This window comes from Capricornis sumatraensis, chromosome 12 (genome assembly GCF_032405125.1).
Source record: "Capricornis sumatraensis isolate serow.1 chromosome 12, serow.2, whole genome shotgun sequence".
NCBI lineage: Eukaryota > Metazoa > Chordata > Mammalia > Artiodactyla > Bovidae > Capricornis > Capricornis sumatraensis.
The window spans coordinates 83,703,234-83,716,624 of NC_091080.1; the positions used below are offsets into that span (position 1 = coordinate 83,703,234).

Below are 13,391 nucleotides of genomic sequence, written 5' to 3' on the forward strand. Positions count from 1 at the left end.
CAACTGATCAATAACCAGAATGGTTTGGGCTTTGCCATAGCAACACTGAAAGCTCAAATGGAGGAATGCTTTCAAAGTTCCCAGGGAAATGGCTTTCAACTGGAATTCTACACCCAGCTCAGTGTCAATCAAATGGGAGAGTAGAATAAAAATGTTTTCACTCAAGACCTTAGGAAAAAAATCTCCCTCCTGTGTTTCATTTCTCAGCAAGCTATACAGAAAAGTTCCCCACCAAAAAAAAAAAAAAAAAGCAATCAATCAAGAAAACAAAACAAAAAGACATGGGATACACAATATAGGAGGTGACAAAGCAGAGAGGCAAAGAGGACCCCAAGATACTTTTAAAAGGCTCTTTCTGTCTTCCAAATTGGAGTTCAGAAGCTTCCAGGAGAAACCTCTTTAAGATGACGAAGTTGATAGAACGTTTAGTGTATCTGACCATTTTGAGAGGTGATTTACTAAACCAAGAAAGATTTGGAGGCTGAATTAGTAAAAATATATAGAAAAGAAAGCACATTTTTAAAAGAATAATTAACTCCAGGGAAACCAAACTATGGTATTGTGCAGAGAAGTAAAAACTAGTTTTAGTACACTAGGTAGCTTATGTGAAAATAGCATTTACGTGAGCATAATAATGTGACAGGGAATATTGAAAGAAAGAAAGAAAGTGAAGTCGCTCAGTCGTGTCTCTTTGCAGCCCCGTGGACTGTAAGCAACCATGCTCCTCCGTCCATGGGATTTTCCAGGCAAGAGTACTTGAGTGGGTTGCCATTTCCTTCTCCAGAGGGTCTTCCCAACCCAGGGATTGAACCCAGGTCTCCTGCACTGTAGGCAGACGCTTTACCATCTGAGCCACCTGGGAAGTCCTGGAATATTAATATTAATCTAACTAAATAAATCTAATATAATAATCTAAATAAATCTGTTCATGGGATTTGCCAGGCAATAGTACTGGAGTGGATTGCCATTTCCTTCTCCAGCAGATCTTCCCAACTCAGGGATTGAACCCAGGTGTCCTGCATTGTAGACAGACACTTTACCGTCTGAGCCACCAGGGAAGAACGCAATATAGTAATAAATAAGTCTAACTAAGTATTAATCTAACTAAAATTACTCTAAAGCTGTATTGGGTGGATACAAGTGTGCATTTGCAGCTGGGGCAAATGGTAAGGTATGTGTGATGTTGTTCAGTTGCTCAGTCGTGTCTGATCCTATTCTACCCCATTGACTGAAGCACACCAGGCTTCCCTGTCCTTTACCATCTCCTGGAGTTTGCCCAAACTCATGTCCACTGAGTTGGTGATGCCATCCAACCGTCTCATCCTCTGTCGTCCTCTTCTCCTTCTGCCCCCAATCCCTCCCAGCATCAGAGTCTTTTCCTATGAGTCAACTCTTCGCATGAGGTGGCCAAAGTACTGGAGCTTCAGCTTTGGCATCATTCCTTCCAAAGAAATCCCAGGGTTGATCTCCTTCAGAATGGACTGGTTGGATCTCCTTGCAGTCCAAGGGACTCTCAAGAGTCTTCTCCAACACCACAGTTCAAAAGCATCAATTCTTTGGCGCTCAGCCTTCAGGGTCTGTGAAGAAGAGCTAAATCCCTTTGGTCTACAGTAGGAAGCTAATATATACAGTTAACAACTGAGAAACCAGCAAGTATTATGTAAGCATGCTATTTGGAGATGAACCCTCAGACTGAAACAGTTCAAAGCGGTGCCTCTCGGGAGTGGAAATTGGCTGGGGGATGGAAAATGGTGGCTTGCTATTTTGCAAAACAAGTCTTGTAGAGATCTTTGCCTTTTTAGGCTGCATGTACTGATTTGATTTTAAAAGCTAATTAAAAAAATATACTACATTAGTACAGAGTATTCAAGATGGATTGTGTTTGGACAGTCATTTTGATTCAGGTGGGTGAGGGCAGATTTCATGCACCCAAATCTCTGGTGAGGAGACTTTCTGGGTGCCTCGCCTCTATCTTGTCAAAATAAACTTGGGGTAGCAGGTGGCCGGCCACTCTGCACACAATCTTGCTGACCTACTGACTAAGGGAACGGTAATCTGAAAGCCTCACACCACTGTTTACTGAAGAACAAAGGAAGGGCTCGTGCAGTGCCGTTTCCTAGCTCTGCTGCTAAAACCACATTGTTTAAGGTCCACCATTCTTTGAAATTTTTTAAAATTGCAACAGGATAGAAATTTCAAAGACCAGTCAAAAGGCTTCACACGCACTCAATCACTACTAAATAACATACCGACCTGATAATCTGTTCTAACAACAGCACCGAGGAAATCGGAACCATGCCTTGGAGAGTTTACATCTAAACACACCTGACATATTTACAGAAACGGACACGTGCCCGTGTTTCAGCTGAACCATCCTGCTTTCTGCACTGGTCTTCACACACCTTCGAGTGACTCACGGTGCTTTGGAAGTTGCATTTTCCCCAGGAAAGATTCGCTAGTATTGATGGGAGACAGCCTAAAGTTCATAGTTTTGAATAGTTGTCTTCAGTGACCCACGCCACGCTTCCATACACTCACTAGCTCCAAAGTTGTTCCTGAAGGGCACACAGAAGCAGAGTGTTTCCACTGCGTTCGACAGCTTCTATTGTGCTCTTCCATGATAGCGAAAGCTGTGTGTCAGCCTCTGTTATTGATACTCCCTGTTGTGTTTAGGAAAAAACCCAGATGCCCAGGCTACAAGCCCAGAATGCTGAATCTGGGTCTAGGAAGGCACAGGCACTGGGGCTCCTCAGATGATGCTAAGGAGGAGCTCAGGTTGAGAGCCATTGACAGCTTCCCGATACACACAGGAAAGAACCTCAGGTCTTATCACGGCCCCCAAAGGCCCTACACGACCAGTCTGGTCGCCCTGCCCTCGTTCCCTGCTCACCACACTCTGGATGTGGGCGCCTCTTGGCTGTTTTTAGACCCATGAACCCTATTCCCATCTCAAGCACCTGCTCTTGTCAGGATCCTCCGGAATGTTCTGTCCCTGTCTTGCTCCCTTACTCCATGCAGGTCTCTGCTCAGATGTCACCATTTCAGACAGGCCCTCCTGGGCTGCTCCTTCTAAATATCGGGCTTCACCCCTCACTCAGTTTATTTTTTCTTCATAGCGCTTTATCAACACCTGACACTACATTTATTAGTTTATCTGGCCTGTATCAGTGTCTGAAAAATGGGAGAAGCTTAATAAATATGTACCGTACATATATAAATGAGTGGATGAGGATGTAAGTTAAATAATGCAAACTGCCGCGCTTGATAAATGTGAGTTTTTTCCCCAATTACACAAAGCCAGCGGCTTCCAGATGCTGCCTGGTGCCAAATCGGGGAACAGCGACCCCTGCTGGAATCTGTACCCGAGTTCCAGAGAGAACAGAGTCTATTCATGCCAGTCCCAAGAATGAACCGTTTAGAAAAAAAATACATAGTGTATGATGAGACCTTCGTATGTGCATTCATGAAACATTCCTAATAAGGTATTCCCAGCATTTACAAAAGCCTTTTGCTGGCACGTTGTCCCAAGTTTTTCCAAGAGTGTTCTCTCTTCTGCCATCTTGTGGCCAAACTGGGGAACTTTCAGGAGAGCAGTTTGTGATGGACTGGCTTCCCCGATTGCTCAGTTGGCAAAGAATCCGCCTGGAATGCAGGAGACCTCAGTTCGATTCCTGGGTCGGGAAGATCCGCTGGAGAAGGGATAGGCTCCAGTTCAGTCGCTCAGTCGTGACTGGCTCTTTGCTACCCCACGGACTGCAGCACCCCAGGCCTCTCTGTCCATCACCAACTCCCAGAGTTTACCCAAACTCATGTGCATTGAGTCGGTGATGCCATCCAACCATCTCATCCTCTGTTGCCCCCTTCTCCTCCTGCCCTTAATCTTTCCCAGCATCAGGGTCTTTTCCAATGAATCAGCTCTTCACATCAGGTGGCCAAAGTATTGGAGTTTCAGCTTCAGCATCAGTCCTTCCAATGAGTATTCAGGACTGATCTCCTTTAAGATGGACTGGTTGGATCTCCTTGCAGTCCAAGGCTTGGACTCTCAAAAGCCTTCTCCAACACCACAGTTCAAAAGTGTCAATTCTTCAGCACTCAGCTTTCTTTATGGTCCAACTCTCACATCCATACATGACCACTGGTAAAACCATAGCCTTGACTAGATGGACCTTTGTTGGCTACCCACTCCAGTATTCTTGGGCTTCCCTTGTGGCTCAGCTGCTGAAAAATCCACCCGCAATGCGGAAGACCTGGGTTTGATCCCTGCGCTGGGAAGATCCCCTGGAGAAGGGAAAGGACCCACTCTAGTGTTCTGGAGTAGAGAATCCCGTGGGCTAGACAATCACAAAGAGTCAGACACGGCTGAGCTACTTTCAATTCACTTTTTTCTTTTCTGCTTAGTCAAAAGGAAGAATCTGGGCTGGGCTTGCCCAGGGCCATTTGGTAAAATACCTGTGGTCATTTAACCAGGACCCCAGTGCTACGCAGCTTCTCCGGCTTCTGTTTTTTAGAAACAGGAAGCAACCGAAATGATAGCCTCAATTGGTGGCTTCTGCTGGGGGACAGCAGAGAGAAGTGTCTGAGGGCCACCTCCCCAGAGCTCAGGACAGCTCGACCTTTGTAGTCGCATTCTGACAGATCCCTGCACCAACCCATCCAGCTAGACTTTGACGATCTGGTCTGGGGACTCAGTAAATGCTTGCCACCTCCACGACAGCATGCTTTATCTATTTTGTGCCCCTAGTATGTTAAACTGCATTGAGCACCGTATAGGTGCTGACTTAGATAGTTGAAGGGATGAAATAATAATTGTATTTATAGCCCACTTACTACTTGCCATGCACGGTAGGAAGCCCGAACACTTTACACGCATTGTCTCCTAAATTAGGCTGACCAACCTGTCCCAGTTTGCCCAAGAATGTCCCAGAACACCTCCACCCCCAGTCCCTGACAGACAGGGACAGTTGGCCCCTGTATTAGTGCTGCCTTAAAATGGCACAGACTGTAGCTTCGACAACAGGAATTCATTTACTTACAGTTCTGGAGGCTGGAGGTCCAAGGTCAAGATGCCATCAGGGTTGGCTTTCTGGTGAGGCCTCTCTTTCTGGCTTGGGGGTGCTGGGAGCTGGGGGGCTGGAGAGAAGGAGGGAGGGAAAGAGGGGGCAGCGGTGTGGTGGGGCAGAGAGCTTTCACTTCTTCTAAGAGCATGAATTCCAAAGTGAGGGCTCCTTCGCTCCCTCCCAGCTGGGCCGCCTGCTGTAGGTCGTCAGCACTTAGTGGACACACATGGGCTGTGCTGTTAGTAGCTGAGTGGGATGTATGAAGAATTCTTTGCAGGTTTGAAAACCAAACCAAGGACCCAAGTTAAGATGGATGACCGACTGAAGGTTAGTCTTACTCCAGGTTAACCTTACTGAGGATGAGTCTTACCGAGATAGAAATCAGCCGAACAGCAGGGGGCAGCTGGGAACGTCCTCTCTGCCCAAAGGGACCCTTTAGAGAATGGCTCCCGGCACCTTTTTGCTGGTGATTGCAAAGCTGGGAAACCTGTCAGAGTGAGTTCTGTGAGTTGGCCTGCACCTCCCTCTTCTTGCCTGTGGTGATGGGGGCAGAGACCATTTTAGGAGCTGTGCGTGAGATGGAAAGTGTCCAGGGAAGCACTTCTTCACTCAGTGCTGAGGACAGGACAGTCCCCAGGCACAAAGGCCCGCCGTCTGGACCCATCCTCTGACTCCTGCACAAGTAGAAAGCTCTTAAGGCTTCACAGCAGCCTCCGGCCTTAGGAAGCACAGGGATGTGATGTCGGAGGCCTGGAAGGCTTTCTGGAGAAGTCCTGCATGTCAGGGGCCTCAGCTCACCCCTGATCAAAGGCGGTCAACAGGACAGAGCCCGGCCAGTGCAAGGCTGTCTCGAGGGCACCAAGACAGCAGCCTTACAGATCTGTCCCCTGTTCCCTTTAAACCCATCTATGGAGCCTCCAGGGGCTTCCCAGGTGGCGCTAGTGGTAAAGTACCCACCTGCCAATGCAGGAGACATAAGAGACGTGGGTTCAATCCCTGGGTTGGGAAGATCTTCCGGAGGAGGGCATGGCAACCCACTCCAGTATTCTTGCCTGGAGAATCCCATGGACAGAGGAGCCTGGTGGGCTATAGTCCATGGGATTGCAAAGAGTTGGACTGAAGAGGAATTAAAAAGCCTCTTGAAAGTGAAACAGGAGAGTGAAAAAGTTGGCTTAAAGCTCAACATTCAGAAAATGGAGATCATGGCATCCAGCCCCATCACTTCATGGGAAATAGAGGGGGAAACAGTGGAAACAGTGTCAGACTTTATTTTTTGGGGCTCCAAAATCACTGCAGATGGTGACTGCAGCCATGAAATTAAAAGACGCTTACTCCTTGGAAGAAAAGTTATGACCAACCTAGATAGCATATTAAAAAGCAGAGACATTACTTTGCCAACAAAGGTCCGTCTAGTCAAGGCTATGGTTTTTCCAGTGGTCATGTATGGATGTGAGAGTTGGACTGTGAAGAAGGCTGAGTGCCGAAGAATGGATGCTTTTGAACTGTGGTGTTGGAGAAGACTCTTGAGAGTCCCTTGGACTGCAAGGAGATCCAACCAGTCCTTTCTGAAGGAGATCAGCCCTGGGATTTCTTTGGAGGGAATGATGCTGAAGCTGAAACTCCAATACTTTGGCCACCTCATGCAAAGAGTTTACTCATTGGAAAAGACCCTGATGCTGGAAGGGATTGGGGGCAGGAGGAGAAGGGGATGACAGAGGATGAGATGGCTGGATGGCATTACCCGATGGACGTGAGTCTGAGCTAACTCCAGGAGTTGGTGATGGACAGGGAGGCCTGGTGTGCTGTGATTCATGGGGTCGCAAAGAGTCGGACACAACTGAGCGACTGAACTGAACTGGACACGACTGAAGTGACTTAGCATGCACACACAGTATGGAGCCTCCAAGTTTCATTAGCACAAGCCAAACGTTCCATCAGATAAAAACCCTGGAGCTCTGGTCAGAAGTCAGCAGGATTTGGGAAGCAGGGACAAGGCTGCCGGGGCTGGAGGTGGGCTGTGTCCTTGCTGACACCCCTCGGAGCCCCAGGCCAGCTGGGCTCTGTCTTATTGATCGCCTGTGATCGGGGGTGAGCTGAGCCCCTGACAGGCAGGACTTCTCCAGGAAGCCTGCCAGGACTCCCATATCACAGGATGGAGGCGACTGCAAGGAGAACTGCAGCAGGACGGGCGGAGGAGTGGGGAGTTGGGGTTCAATGAGGATAAGTTTATTTTGCAAGACAAAGAAGTTCTGGAGTGGGCCGGTGGTGACGGTTGTATAGCCACATGGGTGCTCATAACACCCCTGGACTCTGTAACTGCAAAATGGCTCAGTGGTGAACTTTATTTCGTATGTACTGGGTTGGCAAAAAAGTTTATTCGGATCTCCCCAAAGGGGGGTGCCCTCATAGCTTATAGAAAACCTTGTATGAATATTTGTATTGGTCAACCCAGTATTTTGCCACAACTAAAAAAAAAGAGAACAAAACAGCCTGTTCTTCCTCTATGGCCCTCGCTGTGGCTTGCTGGCCCCTCCTCTGTGGCTCACCCCTACACCCCACCTCCCAAATTGGCTTCCTGGCAGCTGAGACCCTGGGCCCGGCATGGCGAACTTCAGAGCTGATTGCCAGGACACCGGAGGAGCCAGTAATGGACTCTCCCTGGTGCTGGAGGTGTGCAAAACCCAGAGCGACTAGGGAGGGGGTCCCAGTGTTTCCAGAACGTCACGAGATCTTTACAGGAGGGCCTGGCTCTCTTGAAGATGGCAAATGTGTTTAATCCTTTTCCATGTAATCCTCTGAGAGCAGGACTTCCCAGTTCCCTATACATGCCCATCTTGCTCACCGAGGCCAGGCCCGGGGTGTCCACCTGGGTATCAGGTGAACCGCATCTCTCTGAGGCCCCTCAGTCTGGCCCCCGCTCTGCTCTTGGACCTGGTACACCAGCCCTGCCATCACACGTCTGCATTTGACATACAAGGAGACTGGACACCCTGGTGACGGGGAGGCAGGCGCTCGTCCCTGCTCAGACGGGCTTCGGTTCATGCTGGCTCTATGGCTGTGGGCAAGTTAATTAAGCTGGTTATGCCTCAGTTTTCCTATCTTTAAAATGGGGGTATTAAGACATTATTTAGTATTGTTATAAGGATTAAATTCATTTAATCCACACTGTCCAGTAAGCATTGGCAGTTGAGAGGCAGGTTTGTGTAGTGGTTGGTGGCCTGGGCTCTGGAGCCCGATGGTGGATGTGACCTTGGGCAGATTATCTGCTTTCTCAGTTTCTGTTTTTTCTCCTTTGTGGAATCAGAATAATAACAATAATCTACATTATAGGGCTGTTGCAAAGGCCACATGCTTGTAAACTTGACACAGTAAAGTGCTTCACAGGCCGTCTGCCCATATTCAGGGTCCAGTAAATGTTAACCACTATTATTTGTCATAAAAAAAAATGAAGCTGCAAAAAAAAAAAAAGTCCAGAATGCATGGCTACAATGGTTAATAAAAATCAAGCTGGAACATACATTTAATGAAGTAACTTTTTAAAAATTCTAAAATAGACCACAAAATAAATATCTTAGTACCCTGAAAGAAATAAAGACCCACCACCAAAAAGAAAAAAAACAACAACATTATGGAGGCATGTGGAAACAAAACAAGAATAGGCTGACATTATAACCACTTTTTAAAATATCCTCCACCAAAAAGTCTCTAGACAGTAAATGCCGGAAAGGGTGTGGAGACAAGGGGACCCTCCGACACTGTTGGTGGGAATGTAAATTGGTGCAGCCACTACAGAGAACAGGATGGAGGTCCCTTTAAAATACTAAAAATAGAGCTGATATGTGATCCAGGAATTCCACTCCTGCGCATATATCCAGAGAAAACCACAATTTGAAAAGATACACGCACCCCAGTGTCCACGGCAGCACTGTTTACAATCGCCAGGACGTGGAAGCAACCGAAACGCCCACCAGCAGAGCAACGGATAAAGAAGTGGTACATGTGCACAATGGAATATCACTCAGCCATAAAAGGGATAAGACAATGCCATCTTCAGCAGCAGGGGTGGGCCTGGAGATGATCATACTAAGTGAGTCAGACAGAAAAAGACAAATATACGATATCACCTACATGTGGAACCTAAAAAACGATGCAAGTAATCTTATTCACAAAACAGAAACAGACTCACAGACACAGAAAACAAACGTAAGGTTACCAAACAGGAAAGGGGAGAGGGAGGGATAAATTGAGAGTATGGGATTAACACATGCACACTAGGATGTATAAAATAGATCATCAATAAGGACCCGCTGTATAATATGCACAGGCAACTCTACTCAATACTCTATAATAACCTACATGGATTAGAATCTGAAAAAGAATAGATATACGTATATAAATAACCTAATTACTCTGCTGTACACCTGAAACTAACACAATATTGTAAATCAACTATATCCAAACATAAAATAAAAATTAAAAAACAAAAACAAAGCAGAAAACCCCCAATATTCTGGCTTTTAGGTAAAAGCAATGAAATCCTGATATTTCCAAGGACTTCATTTCCATTTCAGACATTCTCCCAACCCACATAGGATCATACTTCAACACAGCCAACGTTAAAGTCAGTGAATTATTTTGGTTAAACACTGATCAGCCTGGAACTTAGAGAAAGGTGTAAAGCACAGAAAAATGGGGGCCAGGGAAAGGGCAGGGAAAGGGTAGATCTGGCCCCAAGTATTCCCCCTGGCCACTCCTGCCCCATGACACCTGCCACTGTTCAAAGTTTTGTGAACAAAGTCTAAAACACCCAGGGTGGCTCCCATCAGTATTGATTCTGTTTGGAAGAAATGGGAAGATTACAGCAGGTTTACTCTGAAAGAAGAAAGAAAGAAAGTGAAGTCATTCAGCTGTGTCCAACTCTTTGCAACCCCAGACTGTAACCCACCAGGCTCCTCCATCCATGGTATTCTCCAGGTAAGAACACTGGAGCGGGTTGCCATTTCCTTCTCCAAGGGATCTTCCTGACCCAGGGATCAAACCTGGGTCTTCCACATTGCAGGCAGACGCTTTACCATCTGAGCCACCAGGGAAGTCTAAAAACCCACCTCTAATGATCAAAGTGCCCTGGTGCCCCTCAGGCCTTCCTCTTACCCTTGAAAGGCCAGTGGAGATCACGTAGCTGTGGTTCCTGTCTAACTGTAAAGCATGCTCAGTGTTAGTATCAGAGTCAGTTGAGGAGCCGGTCTCCACTCAACATTTGGAAACCTGGTGTGTGTCAGGCACCCTGAAACAAAGGATTGCAAAGACCTCAGTTTGTCTCACGTTCTCTTCGTTTCGTAGGAGAGGAAAATGAGCTTTGCAAGGTGAAGAGTTGCTCATGTTACCCTGCAGTCGTAAGAAGAACACTTCTTATGGGCCAGAGTATCTTTTGAGGATTTAGGAGGAGCTCTCCTTGGATTACTGGTGGCTCAGACGGTAAAGTGTCTGTCTACAATGCTGGAGACCTGAGTTTGATCCCTGGGTCGGGAAGATCCCCTGGAGAAGGCAATGGCAATCCACTCCAGTACTGTTGCCTGGAAAATCCCATGGACAGAGGAGCCTGGTAGGCTACAGTCCATGGGGTCGCAAAGAGTCGGACATGACTGAGCGATCTCACTTTCCTCCTTGGATTATTGACAAGAGTCGGGTAAAGAAGCTGAGTGCTCATCACTGTGACTGCTGGTTTACCCCATCAAAGGCACACTGTGTAAGTTGGGGGTAGAAATGACCAGGGAGAGAAAAGTTATAGTTCCTTAGAGCTAGCCTTTCACACTAGAGTTTGTCAACGAGGTCATTCAAATCCCTGCCGAATGGTTAGTTCTCAGCCTCTTCCATTTCACTCCTCTCAGTCCAAGAGATTTTAAACTGGCATTTAACACAGAGAGGCCAACTTCTGGAAATTAAATGGACAAAAGGATACAGAGCTTCTGGTCAGAGAGCTTCTGATCCAGGGAAAGCTGGACAGCCTCAATACCCAAGGGGTGAGTGCTGGAAGTGCAGAAGAGAGACAGCCAAATCGTTGTCAGGGAAACATGAACATGTTTTTGTTCAAAACCTGCCAACCATACCTGTAGCAGGTGTGAGCAAAAATCTTAAAGGGTCTAGAGATAAGCAAGGAAGCTATGAACAAACAGACAGATGGAACCAGCTGGGACCAAGATGGCAGCAGAATCTGATCTCTGACAGACCCTGAGTCTCATTATACACAGATTTTATTAGCATCATAAGCATATTAAATTATACCCCACCAACGGCCATGACCGGACACCGAGGACCAGCAAAAGCAGAGCGGCACTCCACTTCCTTGAAACAGCCCTCCACCACCCCCTGGGTAGATGGCATATGTTTCCCCATCATCAGCCTCAGTCCACCTCCTTTTGTCTTTATTCTGAAATCAAATCTCTCTCAGCCAGGAGGGTTAGAAGTTGATCTGTGAACTCAGTCTCCATTTCTCCATTCTTTGGCCACTGAATAAAGTTTGTGCTCGGTCAATCTCAGCTTCAGTTACGCTACGTGTCTACTTGAACCCAGCTTGGTCAAGGGCTCAAGCAGGGTCCACGCGACTCAAAGTAAAGGGAAAGTTGCTCTGTTGTGTCCGACTCTTTGTGACACCATGGACTTCTGCGCGGAATTCTCCAGGCCAGAATACTGGAGTGGGTAGCCTTTCCCTTCTCCAGGGGATCTTCCCGACCCAGGGATCGAACCCAGGTCTCCCACATTGCAGGTGGATTCTCTACCGGATGAGCCACAAGGGAAGTCCAATGCAACTTAAATCAGTAACAAAACTGAGGGACAGGACAATTGTTGGAGCAGATGGCCTGGATCCCAAAGACGAAGAGAACTTGGCCAGGAGGGGTGCGTGAGTGAGGGTGGGTCGGGACTAAGTGTCTCAGGATCTGATTTTTTTTTTGCCTTTGATGGGAAAGAGAACCCACCACATTACAGGAGACAGAAGCTGGTGGGTCGCGGTGAGCGGAGAGAAAGGTGACATACCCATGGAAGAAAGAGGAGCCTCCGCTGAGAGTGGGGACTTGCTCCGAAGGACTGAAGAGATCCCTCAGCAAGCTTTGCTCATCGCATTCGCGTTTCTCACTCTGGACTTTGTCTCTGCGTCGTTCCCTCTCCACTGTGTGATGATCAGCTTGTGCAGAGGCGTCTCAGAGATCCAAGCTCCAAACCCAGGAGCCAGTGCCTACATTCACAGCTGGGCGCACGTCTGAAATAAACTGTTGCTTGTTTTTTTCTGGAGTGTCAAGGCAGACTCATTCTGGGTCTGACACCTGGGAATGGTTGTATGATAAGTATCTATAGGATGAACTGGGCAGGGAGTATTTACAGTATTTTAGAACGATTTTTATTCAAGCAGAAAAATGCTCACGAGTATTGAGATAAACCCTTTGAGATGGTACAGAAATATGCACATAGGAAGCTTCTAATAGTAAAAGAGAAGTATAGGTTAGAGATGCCCATGAGAAAAGCAGGCCCCAAAGAAGCAAACCTTGACATTTCCTGTTTCTGGAATTTCCTGTATGTGGGCCTTGCTTTGTTTGTGCTTTTGCCACCTTTTGATGAAATTCCAATGAGTGGGCACCGCTTGCATAGTCAGGAAGCACACTAACAATTTCTTGCCCTGCCCCCCCCAGTACACAGACACTTACTCTTGAGAATGAGAGTTTATTTCATACCGTTGAAACTCCAAAAATCATGACTTGCCTTTACCTGAGTGGTTTTTCAAGTTATACATAATTTACAAAGAGGTAGGGAACGGAAAAACAGGACTAAAAACAGAAGGTAGAGTTATCAGTTAATACCAGCCGGTCCTTATTATGAATACGTACTATTCAAAAGCCTAACCATTCACTTTTTGCCTCCTTTAACATTGTTTCCACAGAGTGTGCGAATGCACACAGTATGGAACTTGGCCACCATTTCAAAAATTCAAGTTAGTCCAAAATAACTTTATTTGTGTGTTAGGAAAAGGAGTTCAGGCAGAGTATGGACTCTTATAAAAGTGTGCGTGTGTGTGTGTGTGTGTGTGCGCGTGCGTGTGTGTGTGTGTGTGTGTGTGCGCGTGCGCACGCTTTAAATAAGACTTCTCTAAAAACAAACAAACAGAAGGACTTCTTTTGGAGTTTCAGGTTCATTGCCAGCTGCTGAGAAAGCAGCTGTCTTGGTTTGGTCCACAGTTCTGAAGTCTTCCCCATCAGAGGCCACCCAACAGAGTGTCCTGCCCCCATGGGACAGACCCCTGGGCACACCCTGGGCCCAGCCCCGGCTCCGCTTGCTTCCTGACAT

General features: G+C 47.0%; 1 non-coding gene across 1 annotated transcript; it reads right to left on the reverse strand.

Moving 5' to 3' along the window:
- Window positions 1–790: 790 nt before the first annotated feature.
- TRNAC-ACA (transfer RNA cysteine (anticodon ACA)) lies at window positions 791–862 on the reverse strand. Its single transcript has one exon. It is a non-coding gene; the product is annotated as a tRNA-Cys (tRNA).
- Between the last annotated feature and the right edge of the window lie 12,529 nt (window positions 863–13,391).